Source organism: Pongo abelii, chromosome 20 (assembly GCF_028885655.2).
Source record: "Pongo abelii isolate AG06213 chromosome 20, NHGRI_mPonAbe1-v2.0_pri, whole genome shotgun sequence".
NCBI lineage: Eukaryota > Metazoa > Chordata > Mammalia > Primates > Hominidae > Pongo > Pongo abelii.
In genome coordinates, this window is record NC_072005.2 from 43524797 (window position 1) to 43547593 (window position 22797).

At 47.4% G+C, this 22797-nt stretch overlaps 1 protein-coding gene across 5 annotated transcripts in view; it reads left to right on the plus strand.

The window, feature by feature from the left end:
- Positions 1–22797, plus strand: part of SIPA1L3 (signal induced proliferation associated 1 like 3) — a 299853-nt gene that overhangs the window by 17000 nt on the left and 260056 nt on the right. Inside the window, exon 1 of one of the 5 annotated variants that reach the window (XM_063720073.1) lies at positions 8465–9452. The exons of the other annotated variants lie outside the window; for them this stretch is intronic. The gene's annotated coding sequence lies outside the window, so the exon portion shown is untranslated. Of the gene's footprint in view, positions 1–8464; positions 9453–22797 lie in introns of those variants that run through there. 5 annotated transcript variants of the gene reach the window in all.

Genomic DNA, 22797 nt, shown 5'->3' on the forward strand with positions numbered 1-22797 from the left:
TTTTATTTTGAAACAGAGTCTCGCTCTGTTGCCCAGGTTAGAGTGCAGTGGTGCGATCTTGGCTCACTGCAATCTCCATCTCCCGGGTTCAAGCGATTCTCCTGCCTCAGCCTCCCAAGTAGCTGGGACTACAGGTACCTGCCACCACGCCCGGCTAATTTTTTTTGTTTGTAGTAGAGATGGGGTTTCACCGTGTTAGCCGGGATGGTCTCGATCTCCTGACCTCGTGATCCACCTGCCTCGGCCTCCCAGAGTGCTGGGATTACAGGTGTGAGCCACTGAGCCCGGCCTTGATTTTTAAACTTATCAAGTCCTCAGTGAGGGGAGCACTGTTCTAGATACCAGGGTGCAGCCATGAGCAAAACAGACAAGGGTTCTCACCCTTCTGGGGCTCACCTTCAAGTGGAAGAGTCAATCAACAAACAAGATAAAGATGTAAAACATGGCTGGGCGCGGTGGCTCACGCCTGTAATCCCAGCACTTTGGGAGGCCGAGGCGGGAGGATCATGAGGTCAGGAGATCGAGACCAACCCGGCTAACACAGTGAAACCCCGTCTCTACTAAAAAAAAAAAAAAAAAAAAATTAGCTGGGCGTGGTGGCGGGTGCCTGTAGTCCCAGCTACTCAGGAGGCTGAGACAGGAGAATGGCGTGAACCCAGGAGGTGGGGCTTGTGGTGAGCCGAGATCGTGCCACTGCACTCCAGCCTGGGCGACAGAGCAAGACTCCATCTCAAAAAAAAAAAAAAAGAAGTACAACATGCACCATGTCAGTTGGTGATAAGTGCGAGGAAGCAGAAATTAAACAGGGAAAGGGCCTAGGAAGCAGTCATGCATGGCTTCACAACGGGGCTATGTTCTGAGAAATGTGTTGTTAGGCTGTTTTGTTGCGTGAACCTCATGGAGTGTACTTGCTGCAAACCTAGACGGCACAGCCTCCTCCACACCTAGGCGCTATGGAGTAGGCTATTGCTTCTAGGCCACAAACCTACATGCATGTGACTGCCCCGAATTCTGTGGGCAGTTGTAACACAATGGCAAGTATTTGTGTATCTAAACGTAGAAAAGGTACAGTAAAAATATGGTATAAAAGATTTTTTAAAAGGCACACCTGTACAGGGCACTTACCGTGGATGGAGCTTGCAGGACTGGAAGTTGCTCCGGGTGAGTCAGTGAGTGAGTGGTGAGTGGATGGGAAAGCTAGGACAGTACTGTACACCACTGTGGACTTAGCAGACACTGTACATTTAGGCTACACTAAATTTATTTTAAAAAATGTTTCCTCAATAATAAATTAACCGTAGCTTACTATAACTTGTTTACTTTGTAAACTTCTAAATTTCTTAACTGTTTGGGTTTTTTTTTTTCTTTTTTTTGAGACAGAGTCTCGTTCTGTCACCCAGGCTGGAGTGCAGTGGCACGATCTCAGCTCACTGCAACCTCTGCCTCTCGGGTTCAAGCGATTCTCCTGCCTCAGCCTCCCCAGTAGCTGGGATTACAGGCCCCTGCCAACTGTAATCTAGTTTGTTTGTTGTTGTTTTTGTATTTTTAGTAGAGATGGGGTTTCACCATGTTGGCCAGGCTGGTCTCGAACTCCTACCCTTGGGTGATCTGCCTGCCTCAGCCTCCCAAAGTGCTGGGATTATAGGCATAAGCCACCGTGCCTGGCCTTGACTCTTTGGTAATACCACTTAGCTTAAAACACACCTTATTCAGTTGTACAAAAATATTTTCTTTATATCCTTATTCTGTAAGCTTTTTTTCTATTTTTAAATTTAAAATGTTCCGTTTTGATTTTTTTGCTTTCTGAGCTGCTTTTAGTAAAAACTAAGACACAAACACATGAGCCTAGGCCTCCACAGGATCATTAGTATCACTGTTCCTCCTCCACATCTTGTCCCACTGGAAGGTCTTCAGGGGCAGTAACACATGTGGAGCTGTCACTTCCTATGATAACAGTGCCTTCTTCTGGAATATCTCCTGAAGGACCTGCCTAAGGCTGTTTTACAGCTTTTTTTTTGTATATAAGTAGAAGGAGCACACTCTAAAGTAACAATAAAAAGTATATATACAGCCTGGCCAACATGGTGAAACTCCATCTCTACTAAAAATACAAAAATTAGCCCGGCATAGTGGCAGGCACCTGTAATCCCAGCTGCTCGGGAGGCTGAGGCAGGAGAACAGCTTGAACCCGGGAGGCAGAGGTTGCAGTGAGCCAAGATTGCGCCACTGCACTCCAGCCTGGGTGACAGGGCTAGACTATGTCTCAAAAAAAAAAAAAGTATATATAGTAAATATGTAAACCAGTAACATAGTCATTTATTATCCTTATCAAGTGTTACGTACTGTACATGGGCCGGGTGTGGTGGCTCACGCCTGTAATCCCAGCACTTTTGGAGCCTGAAGTGGGAGGATCACCTGAGGTCAGGAGTTCTAGACCAGCCTGGCCAACATAATGAAACCCTCTCTCTACTAAAAATACAAAAATTAGCCAGGCATAGTGGCAGGCGCCTGTAATCCCAGCTGCTCGGGAGGCTGAGGCAGGAGAATAGCTTGGTAGCTCTCCTACCTCAGCCTCCCGAGCAGCTGGGACTGCAGGCACGCACCACCACGCCCAGCTAATTTTTGTATTTTTAGTAGAGACGGGGTTTCACCATGATGGCCAGGATGGTCTCAAACTCTTGACCTCGTGATCCACCCACCTCGGCCTCCCAAAGTGCTGGGATTACAGGCGTGAGCCACTGCGCCCGGCCGATTTATTACATTTTTGAAAAGTTTGACTGGTGACCACATGTACAAGGAACCAAAGCAACAAAAGTAGGGCACCCAGTTCCCTTCCCAAGAGACCACCACCATTCCAGTTTCCTGATGGTGACCAGTTCCTTGACACTACATTATCTGAGTGAGTTTCCTGTCTTGTATGAGGTTGGACTGCCTGACATTGCGCTTTCTTGGGTCAAGAATGGTTGAATATTGGCAATTTTATGAGGTTCAGCCTAACAGCTTCCTTTCAGGAACATGAGGAATTTGGCCAATCCTTTCTTGCTGTGAGGGTTGGTAGTCCTCCGCCGATTCCTCCTGCATCTCATCGTCCTCTTTCAGTGACAGGCCCAACAGTGCCTGTAACACCAGGGCATGAAAACCCCTGTCCCACTTGTGGCCTCAAACCGGGGCTTGCTATTAAGCCCAGCAAGAGGCTACCCCTTCTCACGGGGACCTCACCTGGCTTATGATGTTCGTCACTTTGGCTTTCTGCATCTTGGTGCCACCAGTTTTGAAATCACAGCTCCCAGAGGGAGGGGCACCCGCGGACTCTCGCTGGGTGTTTGGTGTGACTCACATGGTGGGGGTGCTCTCTGGAATTCATGGACATTCTGCATCAGTCACCCATCAGAGTAGCTGGCAGAGCACCCAGCTTGAGGTGTCTGTGGGAATCTCTGCTGGGACCAGGTGGCTCAGGCTTAGGGAGGGGGCCTGAGGAGCCGTGCACCTCCCTGTAGCGATGGGAGACTTGCAAGTCGTTGTGGAACCTCAGGGCACTGGCCTTGGTCCTGTGGGAGCAGGTGGGGGTGAAATAACCTTAAAGGAGATATGGCGCCAACTTTGGAGGAGCTCAGTCGGGAAGTTGTGCCAGTTGGTAAGCCTTTGGCTGCAAACAGTAATAACAGCATCAGCAGCAACAACTGCAGCAGCAAGTAGGCAATGTATGTAGCGTCTGCTGCATGCAAGACACTGTGCCGGGCCCTTCACATGAAGCCACTCCTTTAAGCCTCCCGACAACCCTGGAAGATATTATTCTCCCTTTGCAGATGAGGTAACTAAATTTGAATAACTTGTTCAAGGTCAGGCAGCTAGAAAAAGGTGGTGACATGATTTTTTTTTTTTTAAATTCAGAGGGTACATGTGAAGGTTTGTTACATGAGTATATTGTGTGATGCTGAGGTTTGGGGTACAGATCCTGTCACTCAAATAGTGAACAGAGTACCCAATAGGTAGATTTTCTTTTACTTTTTTTTTTTTTTTTTTGAGCTGGAGTCTCGCTCTGTCGCCCAGGGTGGAGTGCAGTGGTGCAATTTCAGCTCAGTGCAACCTCCGCCTCCCGGGTTCAAGCATTTCTCCCTACCTCAGCCTCCTGAGTAGCTGGGATTACAGGTGCCCCCACCAACCATGCCCGGCTAAATTTTTTTGTATTTTTTAGTAGAGATGGGGTTTTGCCTTGTTGGCCAGGCTGGTCTTGAACTCCTAACCTCAGGTGATCCATCCACCTTGGTCTCCCAAAGTGCTGGGATTATAGACGTGAGCCACCGCACCCAGCCCCCAGTAGGTAGATTTTCAACCCTTGCCCCGTTCCTTCTTGGCTTTTGGAATTCTCAGTGTCTGTTGTTCGTGTGTGTGTGTGTGTGTGTGTGTGTGTGTGTGTACATACCCAATGTTTAGCTCCCACTTAGAAGTAAGAACATGGGGGGGGGTGTGTGTGTGTGCGCGCAATGCTTAGCATCCCACTTAGAAGAACATTGGATATTTGGTTTTCTGTTTGTGCATTCATTCACTTAGAATAATGGCCTCCGGCTACATCCATGTTGCTGCAATAGACATGATTTCATTCTTGTTTAATGGCTGTGTAGTATTCCATGGTATATATGTACCACATTATCTTTATCCAGTCCACTGTTGACGGGCATCTGGGTTGACTCCCTGGCTTTGTGGGTTGATTCACATGCTATTATTGTGAATAGTGCTGCGATGAACATAGGAGCGCAGGTGTCGTTTGGTAGAATGGTTCCTTTTCCTTTGGGTAGATACCCAGAAATGGGATTGCTGGGTCGAATGGTAATTCTATTTTTAGTTCTTTGAGGAATCTTCAAACTGCTTTCCCAGTGGCTGAGCTAATTTACATTCCCACCAACAGTGTATCAGCATGGTGAGGTGATTTGGATTCAGGCAGTCTGACTCCAGAGCTGTATCTTAACTCTAAAGCTCTGTGTGCTACTGCAGTGGTTTTCAAACCCGAGCAACACCAGGCGTGGTGGCTCACATCTGTAATCCCAGCACTCTGGGAGGCTGAGGCAGGTGGATCATTTGAGGCCAGAAGTTCGAGGCCAGCCTGGGCCACATGGTAAAACCCCATCTCTACTAAAAATGCAAAAATGAGCCGGGTGTGGTGGCACGTACCTGTGGTCCCAGCTATTGGGGAGGCTGAGGCAGGAGAATTGCTTGAAGCTGGGAGGCTCTGAGAGGTTGCAGTGAGCCAAGATCGTGCCACTGCCCTCCAGTCTGCACAACAGAATGAGTGAGACTCCGTCTCAAAAAAACAAAAAACCCTAGCAAGGATCAGAATCCCCAGAGGCCTAGGTAAAACACAGGTTGCTGGGCCCCACCTGATTCTGTAAGTTCCTGATTCTGTAAGTCTCGCTTGAGAATTTGCATTTTATGGTGACACTGGTGCCCCTGGTCCAGGAAGCACGTTTTGAGAACCACGAGCTACTATAATAGGAAGCCCAAATGAAATTGGCCTGAAATAACGAGATTTATGATCTCATATAACAAAGAAGCCTGTAGGTAGGCAGCACAGCAGCACAGGAGTTGACTAAGCAGTTCCACAATGCCTGCAGGGACCCCATCCCTCTCCTTCAAGCCACCCTGCCATCCATGGTGTGTCTCCTGTGTCCCTAGGCACCCTGAGTGGCCACAAGATGACTGCCAAGGCTCCAGTTGGCACACACTGACAGGGCCACATCCAGCAGCAGAAAGAGGGCATCTCTTACTTGCTGTGTATCAATGAAAGGAAACCTTTCATTGATTCCCTGCCTCCCAGATTTCCCTCATATCTCATTGGCCAGCATTGTGATATGTGACCCTGCCCAGAGAAACCAGCCAAGGGCCAATTAGGATTGACCCCCTGGGGCTGGGGCTGGGGCTGGGGCTGGAGCCAGGGCCAGCCTTACCTGAAGTAGGTAGCACAGGGAGGAGAGTGGCTGCAGGAATAAAATCAGAGTACCATTTAGGAAAGGACAGGGGAAGGGGGAGGGATATTGGGTAGGCAGACAAACTGGATTTGCTGCAGAAGTAAGTGGAACACAGTGAAAGCATAATGCCCATGCATTTTTTGTCATGGTGCTTTACCAGCTTTGTTTTGTAATTACCTGAATCAGGACTTAGCTTTTTGTTCTCTAATCATGCCCACCTTTGAAACTGTGTGCACAGAGTCCCTGTACCACAAGAACTCTGAATCTTGTTGGAATACCAAGTATTTTGTCTGACAATTCAGGGAAACCTGAGTTGGGTGATGAGGCAGCAGTCTGAAGGTTAGAGTGCGCGGTCTTTGAGAGCACTCCCTCACTCTGCCCAGAAACACCTGGGTCTCATGCCTCTCTCTGCTCCTGACTCCCTCCCTCCTCCTCCTACCCCTCCTTGCAAAGGCTGAGTTTCCCCCTCTGAGGGCTGTTCTTGGGTGAAAGGAGAGGATGCCGGTCAAGTGCTTATCCCCAGGGGCCAGCGCATGGTAAGTGCTTAAGAACGTGGCCTCTGCTATTAACATATTAAATGTGACTTTTTACGTATGTATGTATGTATGTATGTATGTATGTATGTGTTTGTTGTTTTTAGAGATAGTCTTGTTCTGTCACCCAGGCTAGAGTGCAGTGGTGTAATCATGGCTCACTGCAGCCTTGACCTCCTGGGCCCAAGCAGTCCTCCCGCCTCAACCTCCCATGTAGCTGGGACCACAGGTGCATGCCACATGCCTAGCTAATTTTTTTTTTTTTTTTTTTTTGGAGACAGAGTTTCACTCTGTCGCCCAGGCTGGAGTGCAGTGGCGCGATCTCGGCTCACTGCAACCTCTGACTCCTTGGTTCAAGAGATTCTCCTGCCTCAGCCTCCCGAGTAGCTGGGACTACAGGCGCCCGCCACCACACCCGGCTAATTTTTTGTATTTTTAGTAGAGACGGGGTTTCACTGTGTTAATCTTGATCTCCTGACCTCGTGATCCTCCCGCCTTGGCCTCCCAAAGTGCTGGGATTACAGGCGTGAGCCACCGTGCCCGGCCCATGCCTGGCTAATTTTTTAATCATTCGTAGAGATGAGGTCTCACTTTGTTGCTCAGGCTCATTCTCGAACTCCTGGGGCTCAAGCGATCCTCCCACTTCAGCCTCCCAAAGTGCTGGGATTACAGGTGTGAGCCACCGTGCCCAGCATAAATGTGACTTATAATAAATATTTTATAATCCTGCACCCCCTTACCAAAAAAAATCTATGAAGAGTGACCATCCCTTTTGCAGACTGAAATTTCCTGAGGATACCTGTTGCTACTGCTCGTGGCCACACTGTAAAGCCATTGCCCTTTGAGACTGCAAGGGGCTGAGGAATGCAGTGTGGGCTCTGAGCCAGACTGCTGAGTGCAAGTTCTGGATCCATCTTGGGCTCCCTGTTTTACTTTGGGCAAGCCACTTAGCCTCGTATGTCTTAGTTTCTGTATCTATAAGGTGGAGCTGGTAATGGTACTGTCCTCCTAGGTTGTTGGGAGGATTCGAATGCATCAAAGCACGTGACATGCTTAGACACTGCCCCCCCCCTGTCCCGCCCCAACAGCACCTGACCCAAAGCAGCACTCAGTACAATATGTATCAGCTAATCTTTGAATATTCTGTGCCAGTTCATTCACAGGGGACTATAAGCTCCCTGTGGGCAGGGTTTATGTGGTTTTTGTTTACTACTGTGTCCCAGTGCCTGATTCAGAATAGACATTCTGTTTATATTTGTGTGTGTGGATGAAAAGAAGGATGGTAAGAGCCTTTCTTAATTTCTTTTCCTTCAGCTGCCTGGAATTTAAACTCTGACCATGAGCTGATTACTCGGTATTTTGAAGGAATAAAGTGGACCTGACTGACTCTGAGGGCAGCATATGATGAGGGCAGCATATGATAAGTGCAGCTGATAGTTGTTGAGCCTTTTTTTGAGCCACAAGCACAGTGCTCACCATAAAGATCTCACTTGGCCAGGCACAGTGGCCTATGCCTGTAATCCCAGCGCTTTGGGAGGCTGAGGAGGGAGGATCGCTTGAAGCTAGGAGTTCAAGACCAGCCTAGACAACACAGTGAGACCCTTGTCTCTACAAAAATAATAATAAAGCTCTCACTGACTTCTCATCCCGTTTCATAGATGAGGAAACTGAGGCCCAGTGGGAGCACCTGCTTCTCCTTACAAGAGGAGATCTAAAGTAGTGGTTAAGGCCAGCTGCGTTGGCTCATGCCTGTAATCCCAACACTTTGGGAGACCAAGTCAGGTGGACCTCCTGAGGTTGGGAGTTCAAGACCAGCATGGCTAACATGTTGAAACCCCGTCTTTACTAAAAATACAAAAAAAAAAAAAAAAAAGTAGCTGGGTGTGGTAGCGCATGCCTGTAATCTCAGCTACTTGGGAGGCTGAGGCAGGAGAATTGCTTGAATCCAGAAGGCGGAGGTTCCAGTGAGCTGAGATTGCATCACTGCACTCCATCCAGCCTGAGTGACAGAGCAAGACTCTGTCTCAAAATAAAATAAATAAATAAAGTAGTGGGTAAAAACTGGAACCTTGGAGCTCCTCTGCTTGGGTTAGATCCCCGCCCCAGCACTTTCTTCCTGTGTGACCTCCAGCCTGTGACTTATTTGTTCAACTTCTCATCTGTAAAATAAGAATGCCGATAGTTCCTCCTTAGAGGGTCGCTGTGAGGGTTAGGAGACAGAATTCATATGCAGCACTTAGAACAGTGCCTTGTGCAGTGAGCATTCCGGTTGTGGTTGTTATTATTAGCCAGCCAAAGCCGTTCGGTTGTGCGTCCAAAGCTGGCTGGAAGAGTCCAGCGACCGTGTTTAATCATTAAGCTGCATTGCCTCTGTGAGCTAGCGCCTTCTCTGCACGGGCCAAGGAGCCCGCCTTTGGATTGTACGGTTCTGAATGAAGCATCCAGGCGCAAGCTCAGGGCAGGGGACGGTGTGGGCACAAGTCCAGCCCTGGCTCTGTCAGTGAACAGGTGGCCTGTGCCTGAATCCGAGGTAATAGGCGAGCTGCCTTTGTTACCTTTGAGCTTCCTTTCAAGCCCATTCAGACTCCTCAGACCACGTGTCTGATGAGTAAGGAGGCCTTTTCTTTCCTTCCCCCAAAGGGACTGTTGGCAAAACAGCTTTCTTTGGGAACGCGCCTGTTCACGACGACCAGCCATCTCCTGGGGAACTCCAGTGGCTGGCGTGTTCCTGCGGCTGTTGAATAAGTCGCTGTTAGGAGCTGGCACGGCAGGTTCCCGTTTCCGCATTCCAGACACCCACAGCGGGCTGGGGGCGGGCACCACCGAGGTCGGCCTGGAGAGCCAAGGCAGGTGGCCTCTCCCTGGGAGGACCCGGGACAGGAGGAGCCCACCTGGGGCTCCCCTGACAGCTACCTGCCCACTTTGTGATCAGAGCCGTGTTCGGGGAGTCTTTCAGGTGAGCGATATTCATTAAATGTGGCAGTGACTTGCAGAGAAAGTTAATCATGTTTCTTCCTCTCTGGAGTTAGACAGTTGGCTTTTTTTGTTTTCTTTTTTTTCCCCCTCTTCTCCCTGAAATGTTTACCTGTCTGCTCCTAACTGTGAAGAAAGAGTGGACCGGGTGTTGAGGGACTGAGAAAAATGGAGGACATTTCTCCCAAGGAAGGAATCGGTGACTTTTAGTGAGTTGAGCTCCTGCTGAATGCAGACTTCTGTGCCGGGGCTGGGGGTGATCCCAGCCTGGTGTAGATGAGCTCTGTGGTCTCGCCTGAGTCCCCTTTCCTCTCTGGGCCTCAGTTTCCTCTTCTTGTGAAATGGGAACTAGCAGCAGTGCCCAATGAGTCATCTATGTAAAATGCTTCAGGCCTGGGCACTGAGCAGTGCTCAAGTACCCTCTCCCCAACCCCAGGCCCCCATTTTCCCTGTGTGACCTTATCTCTGACCTCTCAACTGCTTGCTTGCTGTACCCCAGCTACACTGGCCTCCTGCTGTTCCTCCCTCAGAGACTTTGCCCTGGCTGTTCCCTCTGCCTGGAACACTTCCCCTAGAATCCCCAGCACCGCCTCCCTCCCTCCTTCCCTCCCTCCCTCCCTCAAGTCTCTGTTCAGATGTCACCTTCTCCATGAGGCCTCTCTCCTTATTAAATTGCACCTTCTCCCTCACCCTCGCCCTTACTCTTTGCTTTATTTTTCTTCATAGCATTTATTTCCACTTGACATATTTTGTCCATGCTCTGCTTCCCAGCTCTAGGCTCCATAGAAGCACAGGCACTTTTGTGTCCATCCTTGTAGAACCATTCCTGGCACTGGGTAGATGCGGGCTAAATTATGATATGAATGAATTTATATCAGGTGCAACATGATCCAAGGATGGGTGGCCAGCCCCGTCTGGGGTTTGAGGAGGGTGTCAGCTTTTCCAGGAACCTGTGGCCGTGGGTGAGGCGGCATGCGCAGATGCCTCCCCCTGGTCACCCAGCGGCTCTCTGGCACCTGCCTGCAGCATCCAGCCGTCTGCCTTCCTGTCCCGCAACCCCTGCAGTCTGTGCAGCCCAGGCCTGGTAGTGACTCATCTGGGCAGCCTGGGTGCCTGTGGCATGGAACAGGAAAGCTTGGCCTAGTAAGTGGAGAGGATGTCAGGTTCATTTAGGTGGAGAAGGCTGTGTGGAAGACACCACTCATATACACACATCTCATATCTATCTCCAGCCCCTGCTTGCTGTTCCTGCAGGGGGAGGCCAGGGAATGCCTGGGAAGTAGCAATTAACCAGCCAGGCACAGTTGAGCCATCTCCCCTGCTTTAATGGGTAATAATTCTTGCTCTGGGGCTGAACAAGTTTTAATTAAATGGTGAGCTCAAAGAATCTGACCGTGTAATAGCTGACACGTCCTCATCTATTTTCTAGCTCCCGGTGTCAGCAATTGATTCTGTAAAAATATTCTGGGCAGGGTTTCCCTGAGCTCCGTGAGTGAGGTCAGTGGCCCTCTTGGATTTTTCCCAGCATGAGGCACCAGGGGACCGAGGTGCTGATGGACTTCGCGCCGCTGTAGCATACATCATCGCACGTCAGGACCTGCTGCTATTTTAAGAATGTGCAGAGCAGGAGGGAAGCTCTTCTACAACATTTAAGACATATGTCCTTTGAGCTCCCAGTGCGGGAGTTTGGGGTTGAGCTGGGGACCCTCCCATTACACTTATTTCATATAATGCCTGAGCCCCACCACTGTGGGCACAGTACTTCTCTGGGCCACAGGTTCCTTATCTGGAAAATGGGGATAGTTAATAGATGATTAAACGAGAAGTCAAAGTGAGATCAGGTGACTCAGCGCTGTGTCTAGTGCATAGATAGCACCTAGCAAATTAGATTTAAAAAATACAATTCTTTTTATGAATTCTTTTCAAGCCCCTTTTTAATATTTTTGGTCTGTCCTTTTTTGTGCCCACCCCCCACCCTGGTTCCACCCCTGCGTCAGCATCCTTCTGTAATCCTTCACCCATGGTAACAATCAAGGACTGTATGTATCTTTCCACATTTTTCTCCATGGTTATATAATCCTATAGGAGATAATATTACACTTATTTTCTTGCATTTTGCTCTTCTCACATAGCAGTGCCATGTGGTAATGCCTCTGAGTCCTTGCATAGTGCTCAGATTTGCTCTTTTTCGTGGCTGCATAACACACAGTGGTGTTGATGCACCATAATTGATTTGGCCAAGACATCACTGATAGGCATTCCCTTTGCTTCTAGAGTTTTTTTCCCCCTCAAATTATTAGTTTTATTGATAGCCTTCTTTAGTTAGATTGCAGATGTCCACCCTGTTTGGCCACCTTGTTAAGCTCTAGGCCTTTGAGAATGAATATGAAGTAACAGTAGTATAATGATGCCTCTCGTCTAGATAGAAGATGTATTTTTGGAGGGTTCTCACCAAGTCCAGCACTGTGTTGAACCAAAAAGCATTTTTTAAATGCTTTTTCATTATTAGAATAAATAATAGATTCATCGCACTTAGCCAGATTAGTTGTGTTTAATGTACTTATTATGAAATAAGAGTGAAAGGACAGTTCATGTTTTTTCATATTAACAATCTTGGTTGGAAATCAGAATGTGCAAGAGATTTTTGTTGGGATTTGGGATTGATTGTATGTTTCTTTTTCAGGTGGCACTTTAGTTAGGGACTGTGCTTGTGTTTAGGAAACTTGTACAGTGTTGTACCCAGATAGAGGTTTGTTCTAGTTGTCTATTACTGCACCACAAGCCACCCCCAAACTTAAGGCCTTAAAATGACAGCAGTTTCTTATTTCTTGTGAACCTGTGGTTGTCTGGGGCTCAGCAGGATGTTTCTTCTGCTGGTCTTGCTTGGGGTCTGTTATGTGGCTGCAGTCAGAGGGTGGATGGGGTTGGAACATTCAACATGGCTTTACTGAAATGGCACCTTGGGAATGGCTGGGTCCATGTCTGTCCATAGTCTTGGGACCTCTCCTTTCATGTGGCCTGACCAGCCTGTAGCTGGACTTATAACACGGCAGCCGAGGGCTTTTGTGAGCCTTCTTAAGGCATAGATTTAGAACTGGCCCCACATCACTTCTACTTCATTCTGTTAGTTAATGTGAGTTGAAGAGTCAGCCCAGATTCAGTATGGGAGGGATATCACAAAACAAGTTCCAGGAGGTGTGGTCCCCTGGGGGCACCTTTCTATCCTGGCTACCATGGGGTTCATTTTCTCATATAGGAAGTGCAGAGCTCAGCAGGCTAAGGTGGTGCTCACCTTACCCTCTCTCTGCTGCTCCAGGTCACCATCCTTAGCCTCACATTCATAAAACGGTTGCTCCACCTCCAGCCTGATATCCTTGTGATGGGCAGGCAGAAGCAGGGCTCTAAGGAAAGGAGACAGCACCTGTATCAAGAAGCCAAAGCCTTCCCTGAAATCCTTAGCAGACTTCTGCTGTGACTGTTTGGCTAGAACTTTGTGACATGGCCACTCCTTGCTGCAAGGACATCTACAGTTTTTCAGTTGGGCTCATTGCCACCCTGAGCAAAGGGTCAATAAGGAAGAAGATGGAGAATGGATATGTTGGGCATGCACCTGCCAGTGCTCCATCCAGACAGCCACAGAAGTGGTGGGTAAACAGAGACAGCATACATTCACTTATCAACTGTTTAGTAAATTCCTGGCATGGGCAGGGCACTGGGCTTCTCCCAAAGACTGTAAGAGTGTGCAGGATTATTTGCAGACATTGACCAGATCATTGCTGAGCTCACCTCTCTCATATCAGTGTTCGAAGTTAGTCTAATGATAAGAATAGTAGCCAGTCTCATTAAGGGCTTACCTTGTGTAGAGGAACTGTTATGAATACTTTTCATAAGCCAACTCAGTGAATCTTCACATGGCCCTATGAAATGGGCATTGTTATCACCCCCTCTTCTCAGAGGCAGAAACAGAGGCGCAGAGAGGTTCAGTAACTTGCCATATTTCCTCTGACAAGGGCATGGTGGAGTTGAGATGTAGTCTCTCCTGGTCTGGCTCTGGAGGCGTGTACTGAAACATTTGGCTATACTGCTTTGGTTAATTACAGGAAACATTTCTTGTTGAAATGAATATGTAATTGACAGCAGAATAAAACATGAAACAAAAACCACTTACTACTCCATCCCCTCCACTCGTGCTTCCTGCCTCATTGGTCTCATCTGTCAGTAACCTAGTATATATTCTTCCTCACCTCTTTCTAAATGCATTAATTTTTAAAATCTTTTTAGAGTCTGGGTCTCACTGTGACACTTAGGCTGGAATAGAATGGTTGTTTGGCTAATTTTTTTCATTTATTTGTAGAGATGGGATCTTGCTATGTTGCCCAGGCTGGTTTCAGACTCCTGGGCTCAAGTGATCCTCCTGCCTTGGCCTCCCAAAGCATTGGCATTACAGGCGTGAGCCACCATACCTGGCCTGTATTCACTTCTTAAAGATGGCCTTTGGACACACAGAATTGGATTAATCATAATGCATGGTGCATGATACACTGGCATTTTTGGTCCATAAAAAAAATTCGTCTATCATAATGAACAGCGATTAGCCCACTGTTTGCCCAAGAACTTGAATATTACCAGTAACTTACATGTACCTATGTGGTACTTCCCATTCACTTTCCTGCCTGCTCTCAGAAGTGACCACCATCTTGAATTTTTTGTTTATTATTCTTTGCTTTAAAAGAATGATTTTTGAACTTTATCAAAATATGGCTGAGTGTGGTGGCTCATGTGTGTAATCCCAGCACTTTGGGAGGCTGAGGCAGCAGGATTTCTTGAGCCCAGGAGTTTGAGACCAGCCTGGGCAACATGGCAAGACCTCATCTCTACAAAAAAAGATGTTTAAAAATTAGCCAGGTGTGGTGGCATGCACTTGTGGTCCCAGCTACTTAGGAGGCTTAGGAGGAAGGATTGCTTGAGCTCAGGAGGTTGAGGCTGCAGTGAGCCTTGTTCGTGCCACTGCACTGTAGCCAGGGCGACAGAGTGAAACCCTGTCTCAAAAAAAAAAAATGGCCAGGCACGGTGGCTCACACCTGTAATCCCAGCACTTTGGGAGGCCGAGGCGGGTGGATCACGAGGTTAAGAGATTGAGACCATCCTGGCCTACATGGTGAAACCCCATCTCTACTAAAAATACAAAAAAGTTAGCTGGGCGTGGTGGTGTGCACCTGTAGTTCCAGCTACTGAGGAGGCTGAGGCAGGAGAATCGCTTGAACCCAGGAGGCGGAGGTTGCAGTGAGCTGAGATGGTGCCATTGCACTCCAGCCTGGGCGACAGAACAAGACTCCACCTCAAAAAAAGAAAAAGAAAAAGATATACATATTTTCTGAGACTTGCATTTTTCACCTAATATTATGATTCTAACATTGATTTAGACTGGTACCACTGGGACTTACGCATTTTTATTTACTGCCATGTGAGTATTCCACTGGCTGAATATACCACGTTTTTGTTTTAGGCATTTCCATGCCAATGGACATTTTGTTTTCAGATTTTTTGCTGTTCACAGGCTGCTGTGAATATTGTTACACTTACTTCCTGGTGCACATGGACAAGCATTTCTTTTAGGTGTGTACTGGACATGAGATTTCTGGATTGTAGGTTGTGATCATCTTTAGCTTTGCCAGATATTACTGAGCTGCTCTTTAAACATCTCACCAAGGATGAGATGAATCCTTGTGACGTTTGGTTTTGTGAAACTTTTTTACTTTTGCCAGCCTAGTGGATAGGAAATGAAATCTCGTTGTGGTTAATTTAACCCTGAAGACTAGTAAGGCAGAATATCTTTTCACTCATGTTTCTCCTTCTGGATATTGCTTGCTCATCACATCTGCTTCTTTTTCTTTTTTTCTTTTTTCTTTTCTTTTTTTTTAGGTGGAGTTTTACTCTTGTCGCCCAGGCTGGAGTGCAGTGGTGTGATTTTGGTTCACTGCAATCTGCACCTGCTGGGTTCAAGCAATTCTCCTGCCTCAGCCTCACGAGTAGTTGGGATTACAGGCACCTGCTACCACACCCAGCTAATTTTTGTATTTTTAGTAGAGACGGGATTTCATCATGTTGGCCAGGCTGGTCTCAAACTCCTGAGCTCAGGTGATCCGCCTGCCTCAGCCTTCCAAAGTTCTGGGATTACAGGCGTGAGCCACAGTGCCCGGCCACTTTTGCTTCTTTTTCCTATTGAATTGTAGGTGTTCTTTATATACTGTGGCTACTAATCCTGGGGTGGCAGCCTATTTAACCTAATAAAAGTTTATGATCCTCGGGTCATCCTTTCTGTGGTGGTTTTCTCTCCCCTGCTATTCTCCCCTCAATTCCATGATACCTTTTTGTGTACCTCCAGCTCACAGTGATCCACTCTTTGAAACAGTCCTCAACTTCTGGGCATTTGTGTATGTTAGTACAGATATATGACTATACCTGTTCTACCCACTGTGCCATTGCATTTTGGTATCAGATGTATCTGTTAGGATTAGTTTCAACTGCAGGCTGGCTGTGGTGGTGCACACCTGTAATCCCAGCTACTCAAGAGGCCGAGGTAGGAGAATTGCCTGAATCCAGGAGGCGGAGGCTGCAGTGAGCCGAGATCGCACCATGCACTCCAGCCTGGGTGACAGAGTGAGACACCATCTCAAAAAAAAAAAAAAAGAAAAGGATTAGTTTCAACTGCATATAATTTAGTTTCAACAAAGTGACAGTGACCTAAGCAAGATAGCTTATTTCTCTCTCACATAAAGGAGCCCTGTAATAGACAGGTGAGCCTGTGTTCTCATCAGGGACCCAGGCTGCTTCCACCTTCTGGCTCCACCACCCTTATCCTGCCACCTCATGGTATGAGACGGCTGCCCAAGCTCCAGCGATTACGTCCCAGGAGGCAAGTAAGAAGAAAGGAGACTTAAGTTGTACACAGCAAGTCTCCTTACACCTTTGCCCAGAATTTAATCTCACTACTATATGTAGCTGCAGGGGAACCTGGTAAATGTAGTTTTATTTCCCATGACCTTATTCTTAGCTGAAATTTAGATTTGATTGCTAAGTGAAAAGGGGAGACTCAATATTGGAGTAGGCAGCTGGTAATGTCACTAGTTCTGAGGTGTTCCCTAATAGTGGAGCTGAAAGGAGCCATCAGACACCAGAATGGTACCTGTAGATGATGCCCTCCCCTCTTTTGGTTCTTTGATTAATTACACAGATATTTATGGAGCACCTGTTTTGTACAGGCACTATTCTGGGAACTGGGAAGAGAATAATGGAAAAGCAAACGAGGTCTCCACGCTTGCAGAGCTTGTATTTTAAAAGAGCAGCTAGATAGTAAGCAAGTCAGTTACTTAGTCAGAGATAAGGGGTGTGAAGAAAAATAAAGGAGGGCTGGGCATAGAGGCTCTCAACTGTAATCCCAGCACTTTGGGAGGCTGAGGCAGGAGGATTGCTTGAGCCCAGGAGGTCGAGGCTGCAGTGAGCCGAGATTGCACTGCTGCATTCCAGCCTGGGTGACAGGCTAAAAAAAAACCCTGCCTAAAAAAAAAAAAAAAAAGCTTTACCTTTTACTAACTCATGACCACTCTGTTTTCTTCTATATCCACCACCACTCACCCCCTACTGTATTATTTTAAAGCTAAATAGTTGAGTATCTGCAAGATAAGGATTCTTTAAAGACATAATGACAAGACCATTTTAATCATGACAATAATTAACATTAATTGCTTACATCATCTGGTATCCACACAGTGTTAACATCTCAGATCATCTCATAAATATCTTTCTAGAATTGGTTTGTTCCAATCAGGACCCAACAGGGTTCACCATTGGAGTTGGTTCATCTGCTTGTGAAGCCTCATTTAATCTATGGCTTCTCCCTCCCTCCAGCTCACTGCAACCTCCGTCTCCTGGGTTCAGGCGATTCTCCACCTCAGCCTCCTTAGTAGCTGGGATTATAGGCATGTACCACCACGCCCAGCTAATTTTTTTGTATTTTTAGTAGAGACAGGGTTTCACCATGTTGGCTAGGCTGGTCTCAAACTCCTGACCTCAAAGGATCCTCCCACTTCGGCTTCCTAAAGTGCTGGGATTGCAGGAGTGAGCCACCACACCTGGCTTGTTTTTTCTTTGTTTTTCTCTTGCAGTTTATATGTTGAGAAAAGCCATGTCATTTGTCCTGTATATGATCAGGCTTGGATCTGACCGATCATATCCCTGTTGCAGTGTTTAACTTATTCTTCTATCTCTGTGTTTCCTATAAATGAATCATTATTTGCAGAGTAGGTAAGTTTCAGGTTTGAGATGTACACACACACACACACACACACACAGACACACATACACACACACACACACACACACTCTTTTTTGGCGGGGAGGGCTAGCCGTCCTCCTAGGTGTTGCTGTGTATCCGTTAGGTATGTAAAGCTGGGGGCCCCTTTCTGTATTCTTGGCGTTAGTGGCCGTGGATGACCATTGCTCAGAGCCATTATTTCATTTGGGGTGTACAAAAATTGTGCTGTTGTAATTCTGTCCACCTCTTCTTTTATTAGTGGGACTATTCCTCTAGAGAGAACCTGTCCCTCATCTATTATTCAGTTATCCCGAGGGTACTGGCTCTTTTGAACTTTTGTTTGCCTTAGAAATGACTGTTAAACAATTGGGCTGGTGGTTTCTAATCTGTTGTGTTTTTTTTTTTTTTTTTTCCTGCAGAGATTCAAATCTTCCTTGTTTTTATGTTCATTCATTTGACATTTGCCGGTCTCCACCACTGCTCGTACCCTGTCCTGAGCCTGCCAATAAACAGATGAACCAGTCCAGTCATCTCATTGTGTGGGCACGGCTGCTCCAGGCCTTACCTTTGACCGGGTGGGGCCTTGCGGGTGTTTGTCAGAGTAATGAGACTGTTGACATTCCCATCTTTCTCTCTCTTTCCCCTATCGTGCATTGTCAGACCTTATAGTCTTTGGTGAGTTCCTGCTCTACGCCAAGGAATTAGTCCTTTATGCTTGGGGCAAGAGGTTTTTGAGTATTTGGATTTCTTCTGATCTGAAACTCCATTCCTAGACAAAAGAACAATAAAGTGCTCTGCTCCATTGCAGAGGCAAGCCCTGGTAACCTGGCCAGGGGCGAGCCCTGACCCCAGCCACTGTTGTCTGGGTCATAAATTCTTGAGAGCAGTAGCAGGCTTGAAATCATTTAGATGCTTTGGGATCAGTTATTCATTATATTGCACGATATCTAAGGACCTCTTTGCTGCTAGAGATTACAACACATTCCTTCTGGGGGCAGGAGATTTATTGTGCAGTGATGTGCAAACTCATTCATTCATTCCATTGTTAACTTCTTCGTTCAGCAAATATTTACTGAACATCACATATGCTTCCATTGCCGGGGACGGAGCCCGAGAAGGTCTGTCCTCCTGGAGTTTATTGTTTAGGTTGGGGGACATAGTCAAGGAAGAAGTAAACAGATTAATAAGATAATTGCAGATGGGGATGAATAATGCTGTGGAGTGAGGAAAGCAGAATGGCGAGAGAGACGCGCCTGGAAGTAGAAGGGATTGTGGGAGGCTGGAAAACTGGGGTGGTTGGGGGAGAGCCTCCCCGGGGTGGTGACATGCCAGCCGAGAGTGGAGTGGTAGGCAAAAGTGCCAGCCTTGTGAAAGATCAGGGAAGAGCTTTCCCAGCAGAGGGAACAGCAGGTGCAAAGGCGCTGAGGCTGGAATGAGTTTGATGTGTGAAGGAGTGTGGGGTGGGGGTGGGGAGGAGGGGAGGGCGGGAGATGGGGGTGGGGGTGGGGGAGCCTGGTGAGGGTGTGGGTTTGATTCAGTGTCCTCCCATGCCCTCTGGCTACGGCGAGGAGCATAGATTGAAGCTGGGAGTGGAAGTAGGGCAGTGAGGGGCAGCCTGTACTGCAGTAAGGAGAGAAGTAAAGTCCCGGATGAGAGTGGTGGCACTGCGGACAAGAAGTGGGTGGCCCAACAGAACTTGTTTAGGGATTGGTCATGCTGGGTGGTGAGTGGGTTGAAAGGTTCACCAGCGGGTTCAGGCTTTGGTCTGCAGGATTTTGTGGTAGTAAGGATAGCCCCAGTCCCCTTTAACATGGGCTGAGGTTTTCTTTCAATTTTTGTATTTTTAGTAGAGACAGGTTTTCCTATGTTGGACAGGCTGGTCTGGAACTCCTGGCCTCAAGTGATCCTTCTGCCTTGGCCTCCCAAAGTGCTGGGATTAGACACGTGAGCCACACCCAGCCTCTTTCTCTCTCTCTCTCTCTCTCTCTTTTTTTTTTTTTTTTTTTTGTAGAGACAGGGTCTTGCTGCATTGCCCAAGCTGGTATCAAACTCCTGGCCCCAGGTGATCCTCCTGCTTTGGCCTCCCAAAATTGCTGGGATTCTAGGCGTGAGCCACTGTGCCTGGCCAAGAGCTGAGGTTTTCTACTACACACATCTTGTCTAGCCCTCATATGGTAGACTCTTAATTCCCATTTCAACCCCGAAGAAACTGAGGCCCAGAGAAGTGAAGTCCTTGATCCTTGTCACATAGGCTGTTGGGGCTGGATTGGAACGTGGGTAGCCCCACCCACAGTCTGACCATGCTCTCTTCTTCTCCCTCACTCCAACTACAGCTGTTAATTCATGATATTGACACAGCCTGTGTCCAGGAGGAGCCAAATGTCAGTGTCATACATTTCTGAAGTCAGGAGGGGATCAAATCCACATCGGTGGCCTTTCCACCATTCCCACTAACCTGGATTCCAACACACCTTTTATGACAGTAATTATTACAGGGCAGAAAATGGGGACTTTCGATTGCTGACAACTTTATATGTGGCCCAGATAAGGTGTGCATCTAGGCCCTGGACTTTGAGCCCCGAGCCTGCTTAACTGATTGGGCCGAAAGTGTTCTCACCCATCAAATCCTCCTTATCACCTTCTCCAGAACTCCAGCTGTAAAGGGAGCTCACCACCCACAGGGTGTGTGTTGTATGTGACACCTCAGCCAACCAAATGGCTTTACTTGGTGTCATCTCAGAAGAGGTGTGACCTCCTTCTCTTAGCATGGTCTCCTGTGGAAAGTCGTGTTGAGTTTGGTGCTGCCTCTGCTTGTGTTTAGGCCTCATGACAAGGATTGTATGTTGATCGATTTTTTAAAAGTGTTTTTAAAAAATCTTTACTGCTTTAAAATGTACAGAAACTACACGCTGGCTGTAAGCCGTTCCAACAGCAGAGCAGTATGTAGAGAAAGCATGGGCTGGACATGCCTGTAATCCCAGCACTTTGGGAAGCCGAGGTGGGCGAATCACCTGAGGTCAGGAGTTCGAGACCAACCTGGCCAACATGGCGAAACCGCATCTCTACTAAAAATAAAAAAAAATTAGCCAGATGCAGAGGCGTGTGCCTGTAATCCCAGCTACTTGGGAGGCTGAGACAGGAGAATCGCTTGAACCCAGGAGGGAGAATCGCTTGAACCCAGGAGGTGGAGGTTGCAGTGAGCTGAGATCACGCCACTGCACTCCAGCCTGGGTGACAGAGTGAGACTGTGTCTCAAAAAAAAAAAAAAGCATGAAGATCTGCTTCATTGTCTTGACCCAGTGGCTTGGCTTTGCCCCCAGGTCCTGCCCAGATGCATATTAAGTGCACACTTCCACGTCCTGGTCTGTGCAGTGGATTGTTAAGAGCCAGAGTGCCTGGGTTCAAGTCCTAGTATTGCTATGTACTGACTGTGTGAACTTGGGCCTTTACTTAATCTCTCTGTGCCTTGATTTCTCCGTCTTTAAAATGATGGTGATGATCCCAACCTCATAGGCTTTTAAGGATTTACCCTGTTAATGTATTAATATGTAAAAGTTAGAGTAGTACCTGGCATGTTTGTTAAGTACAGGTGATCCTCGATGGGGTTATGTTCTGATGCACCCATTATACGCTGAAATTAACCTTAAGTCAAAAGTGCATTCACGCCTGTCATCGCAGCACTTTGGGAGGCTGAGGCAGGCAGATCACTTGAGGTCAGGAGTTCGAGACCAGCCTGGCCAACATGGTGAAACCCCATCTCTACTAAAAGTACTAAATTAGCCGGGCATGGTGGCAGGTCCCTCTAATCCCAGCTACTCGGGAGGCTGAGCCAGGAGAATCACTTGAGCCCGGGGCGGGGGAGGTTGGAGTGAGCCGAGATTGTTGCCACTGCACTCCAGCCTCGGTGATAGAGCGAGACTCCATCTCATAAATAAATAAATGCATTCAATACACCTCACCTTCCAAACATCATAGCTTAGCTTAGCCTTCCTTAAATGTGCTCAGAACACCTGCATTAGCTTATAGTTGGGGAAAAATCATCTAACACAAAGCCTATTTTATAGTAAAGTGCTGAGTATCTCATGTACTGCTTATTGCTGGCCTGGAAAAAGTTCAAAATGCAAAGTACATTGAAATTGCAGCCATTTGCGCCATGGTAAAGTCAAAAAATTGCAAGTCAGAGACTGTCTGTACTCATGTCTTAGTTTTTTTTTTTTTTTTTTTTTTTTTTGGAGACAGTCTTGCTCTGTCATCCAGGCTGGAGTGCAGTGGTGCGGTCTCGGCTCACTGCAACCTCCGCCTCCCAGGTTCAAGTGATTCTCCTGCTTCAGCCTCCCGGTAGCTGGGACTACAGGCGTGTACCACCACACCTGGCTGATTTTTTTTGTATTTTTTGTAGAGACAGGGTTTCACCATTTTGCCTAGACTGGTCTCGAGTTCCTGAGCTCAGCAATCTGTCCGCTTCAGCCTCCCAAAGTGCTAGAATTACAGGTGTGAGCCGCCGCGCCCGGCCAGCTTTTTTTTTTTTTTATTACACATCTATGTGAGTACTGCAGTTTGTTTTATAGACATACTCTAGGTATGCCATCCTGCAGATTACACTTGAGTAGTCTAGCTTAAGAGATCCCCCCATGTCTGTGGGTCAAGGTCTGTGGCATTCTTTTTAATGGCTACACAGCATTCCACTTTATTTGTTGCCTGTTGTTGAACATACTGGCTGTTCCCATCTTTCATTATTGGAACTCTGAACATCTCACACACAAAAATCATTTGTTTGCTTCTGAAGTTTTTCTTGGGACAAAGTCCTAGAGTTGCAATTCCTGAAACAAAGTGTCTATTTTTAAAGACTTGTGGCTGGGCATGGTGGCTCATGCCTGTAATCCCAGCACTTTGGGAGACCAAGGCGGGAGGATTACCTGAGGTCAGGAGTTCGAGACCAGCCTGGCCAACATGGTGAAACCCTGTCTCTACTAAAAATACAAAAATTAGCCTGGCGTGGTGGCAAGCGCCTGTA